The sequence below is a fragment of the Aplysia californica genome, unplaced genomic scaffold (genome assembly GCF_000002075.1).
Source record: "Aplysia californica isolate F4 #8 unplaced genomic scaffold, AplCal3.0 scaffold00681, whole genome shotgun sequence".
In the NCBI taxonomy this organism is placed as follows: Eukaryota; Metazoa; Mollusca; class Gastropoda; order Aplysiida; family Aplysiidae; genus Aplysia; species Aplysia californica.
This window is the reverse complement of record NW_004797951.1, coordinates 75,153-80,145: the sequence shown is the minus strand read 5'-3', so window position 1 is coordinate 80,145 and position 4,993 is coordinate 75,153.

Genomic DNA, 4,993 nt, shown 5'->3' with positions numbered 1-4,993 from the left:
ATTTTTGACAGCTAAAATCTTAAATTTTTTGCTTGGTAACCTTGTTTTGTACTATGTCACACCCCTTTGATGCAGAAAAACAAGCTTTCAACCAAGAACTATAGCCTTTTGGGTGTTGACCATAGCTACGCCCCCTTACATTCCCTTGACTGACATTGAGGATGTGAGTCAACCAATGACATATTTAAATATGTGGCTGGGTGGCCAGAAGTGACCTTTGACTTTGAAAAACGGGACATCTTGGGGATAAATGGGTCTGTTGTAGAGGGATGCCAAATTTCTGTTTTTTTCCTACACTTGCAAAGGAAAGGAAATGGTGAGAGAAATGTTTTTGTTTGCTCATCTAAAGATTTTACAAGGTTCGTTTTAGGTGAAGTGTGATGCTCCGCTCATTTTCAGGTTTTTTGTTCAAAAATCGTTTGGCATCCCTGGTTGTAAGATGACCTTGATATTGCATGTGTTGCCTAGAACCCTGGAGCTACCTGCTTTACCTAACGCGTTTGTTGCTGATTACTTCTGAACTGCCTGCATTACCTCGCGTGTGTGTGGTTGATTACCTCTGAACTGCCTGCATTACCTTGCGTGTGTGTGGTTGATTACTTCTGAACTGCCTGCATTACCTTGCGTTGCATGTGTGTATTGTAAATGTTGAGTACTCCTGACCGACCTGCATTGCCACCTGTGATGTGCTGGGATAGGCATGTGATATTACCATGGACAGGTGGGGAAAGGGCTTTGTCTGCACTGCAGGCTCAAAGCTGATGATACAACTCTATATGATCTCGCTCCGTTTACTCGCCACTGTTGAGGGGGTATGTGTGTACTCCCCGTCTCAATGGCAGGTTTATTTTTGTAGGGTTTTTTTTTTTTTTTTCCATTTACCATCACTCGTTCCATACAATGGCATTATGTTCAATTGAAAAGTTTTGTTTTTTATCTTTGCTGTGGATATTGAGAATGAAGATATATGAAAATTATATTGAAGAACGTTGAGAATGGTGTGAGAAAGGTTGTATATGTAAACTGTAGAATCACATTGTTTCTGTGTGAAATGTGTCTTTGGGAACTTTCTCCCCAATGCTTGCGAGAGATTTTCTGAATGTTGAGAAATTTGTTATTTTTGTTCCTCTGGTTCGTACGCCAGGTTCGTGAGACTGAAAATTATTTACAGAATAAATGCATCGTATGACTTCCGGCAATGTCGAGCCTTTGTTAGTTTGTGATGTTTAAAAAAAAAAAGAGAAGTTTTTTCTCTTTTGTCTCTGTCGGCATTTGGGACGAGCACACCTAGTGGGTGGGTGGTTAACGGGTGCTCGGGTGTGGTTTGATTCTTCTTTCCTATAAAAAACTATCGTCCTTCTCTCTCCTCCTTTTTTTGTGTTTGTTACTCTCTTGTAAAAATTCTAATCTTCAGCACTTATATGACCTAATTGTGTTGCAAGTGCCTCTTGTCTTATATGACCTAATTATGTTGCAAGTGCCGTAAAATGATGCAGGCATGGTGGTTCAATTTTAAAAAAATTTCTCTCAGGTTTTAGACACCCAGTGCAGAGATGAGAATGAGCAGAGATTGTATAATTTTTTTGTTCAAGGAGAAGCGAAAGGTTTCAGAGTACATGTAGTCACAGGTCTTGAATTCACCCTACTCCTGTCTGTGGTGTAGTGGTGAGGCACTTCACTATCTCGTGCAGGAGACCCAATTTCAATTCCGAAGTTGGGGAGAATTATTGAGTCTCCCTCCGTCTGTCTGCTGGGATGTTGTATGTATCCCTTTCAGTCAGCCCGCATGGCCCTGACAGGCAGGGTAGGAAGCCTGCGTCTTCAGTCTTCTTTGATCGTCTCAATTGTGTTGATGGGGGTGTAATATAACACTGACCTATAAAAAAATATTTCTTTTGGTATTCGCACATGGCACTCCTCACCAAGTACCCCATTTAGTTTCAGCTTCTGCTAGTTGTTACGGCAATACTACTGCACAAAGTCAAATGCTTTTTCTCTGAAAGGACCAATTGAACAGAGTGTGAAACATTCTCATTCACAACAGCCAACCAAACTCATTCGTGGATACTAATACTTGGGAGCAGTCCACTCATTTCCCTGTACTTTTTCTTCAGTGTTGCAATACTATTATATTTCTTATGTGCTTCTCAATAATATACACATGAGTAGCCTCATACATGTGTACAGTACATGACAGTCAAGCTTGCGTATATAGGGCAAAGATTTTCAGGTCCCAAATTTATAAAATACATATCGGGTATGAGGTATATTTTTTGTATTAAAAACTTTTAAATCATGAAATTCATACTACAGGCATTGATGAAAAAATGTCTGTGTTCCACTAATTTCGCTCTATGTGCAGGCTAGACTAGGCCTATATATAATTCATAATATGGCCTTTACTGCCCAAAACACACATAATGTACATACATTCCAGAGCATAGTTTTCTGTGTGCAGGAGGTATACTATACAGGCACTCCAATTGTTGTACTTGTACACACACATGTTGTATATATATGTACATACAATGAAAAAGTTGACAAACTTCACAGGAAGAACAAAAGGTTTCAAAATGAAAACATTTATTGTTGAGTACTCAGGACAGAGTGAGAGCCATCCTCATGCTATTTTCATACCCAGCATACATACATGCAGTCATGTACAACAAAACATTTCCTTCACAAGCGCTATTATTAGATCTATACTTTCCCCTCGGAGCCCACTCCACACTTCTTGAATCCTGCGATTTGGTAATTAAGTAACCTTACTTGCGTGGTAAACCAGCTTGTGCAAAGTTCAGACAGAGAGAGAATAGAGTGTGGTCCATGTATATACTTCTACTAGTACCAGTGCAGTACAATCATTGTACTACTAGTAGTACTAGTGATGCAGGGGTAAACCCCTGCCTACAATTTGCATAAAAGTGTACCAGCATATCAGGGGCGTGTGTTGATTGCTTCAGTCATCACGTTACACCACAAACCTTTCCACTAAACATTACGGTCGCACTCTAGGAGAGGCACAACAAGGAATGCATTTCCCTGTATACATGTACCTCAAGGGTGTCTGAACACAAGACAGCTGGATATTACAAAAGCACACACGTGTTCCCACAAAATTGACTAGAACCTAAGATGGCTTCAACTTCAAGGAAGCTCAAGAGCAGCAAATTAGCAATAATATAATGCAATTTTTCCACAACAGATCACAAGGCATAGAGAGAACCAACCAAAATAGTCCTGCCACACACGAAAAAAAAGAGGTCCAACATTTTGATTTTAAGCGAGTGCGACTTCAATATCTGACTGGAAATAGAAGTATAAAGCAGTCCATATATAGATCAGTAAACAAGACAATTGCTTTTGGAGTGAAGAGCTCTCTCTCTCTCTCTTTATATATATATGTATAAAGAAATCAAGCATTCCCGCAATGTTGTTCTGGTGACATCCAGCCAGTGTGACAATGGCAAATGCTGCGTCATCAGATGGTTTATGGATGAGTGGTCCCAGGACACAGGGGGGAAAAATCAGGAGACAGTGACACGGTTTACACTTTCACTCCTACTCGTACTGGTAGAGAAAAACATTCATCCAGTCCAGTCCAACAATTTTACTCAACACTCATATATTACATTATTGAATTGCCTGCTCTGTGTAAGTGTAAGATTCCGCCATGCGCCATTTTGAAAATTGTTCAGGAGAAGCAATTCATAAATTTATCATCCAGGAGCTCCACACTTGAAACTTTGGTGGTGTAGATATTTCAAAACCAGTAATTGTTGAGGAGAGCTCATTTTTGTGACATAACGTGTTCGACGACACGACACAGTGACCGATTAGATCTATATCATATGTTAAAAAAAAGTGATTTTCACTAAAGTGGTGCATGTCGGAGTCCTACACGCCACTGAGCCAACACATTCAGCTGGACTGTGATACTGATGATAGAGGCTGGCCTAGCTGGAGAAATGCGTAAGGAGCAAGAACACTTGATGGCCTACCATATAAATATATATTGCAGGGAAGGACAGAGAAGCAGAAGAGGGGGGGGGGGGGAGAGTTTCTGCCAACTCAAGAGGAAAAGAGGCACCATCAGTACAAACAAGAATGTTTCAACAAATACAATAAACGATCGACCGTACCAAACTTAAAGTGCAAGCACCGGCAAAAAGCTGAGATTCAAATTCAGGTAGGCACCATACTTTTGAAAAACTCAATCCTTTTCATCAATCAGCAAGTGAAAGGGAAACTTATTAACTCACTCAAGACCAGCTCAGATTTAGAAATGAACTCTTGGAAACCAGCCATTACATTATGACCAATCTGCGAAAAGTTATGATTGATTTCCAGTTTTTAAATGAATAGCTTAGAGTTAGAGACTTTTCGACAGCACATTTGGACAATTATGCTTGGGTCTAAATTTGATCTTTAATTTTTTTAAATTTCTGAAGTAGTCAACTTTGGTGGTAGGAAAAAACATTTGGCTGCTGTTGTTGTTGCACTTTGGTTCTCCAGACAAAACTACTACTGCTTACTTGATTATCTGTTACTTAAGAGTCAGGATCAAAATCGAGATGGAAAAAAAAAATCTCTTCTCTGAGTGTCTATGGCAATGGTAAATGTACTTGAACTTGATTCCTCTAGCTTTAGAATACTGAACCCTCATCTGAGGTAAATCTAATCAAAAATTACCACGAGGAGAATAACCTAGGATCTAGACAGGAACAACGAAGTCTGGTTCTATTCAGTGGAAATTGAAATAGGGGGAGTGAGATTCTATAACAACTAGATAGGGTAATGTCCCTCACCGTCAAATATGGTTTGGGCTGAGAAATCATGATTTGGCTTTAGGGAAGTAAAGCCAATCAATGGTTCAATTTCAGTCCTTCACAAGCTTTATACATCTGAGAAATCTTGGTTTTGATCCTGGGTGAGGTAATGAAGCCTTTAAAATGACTTCCCACAAACATATAAAAATTTTTTTAAAACGAAT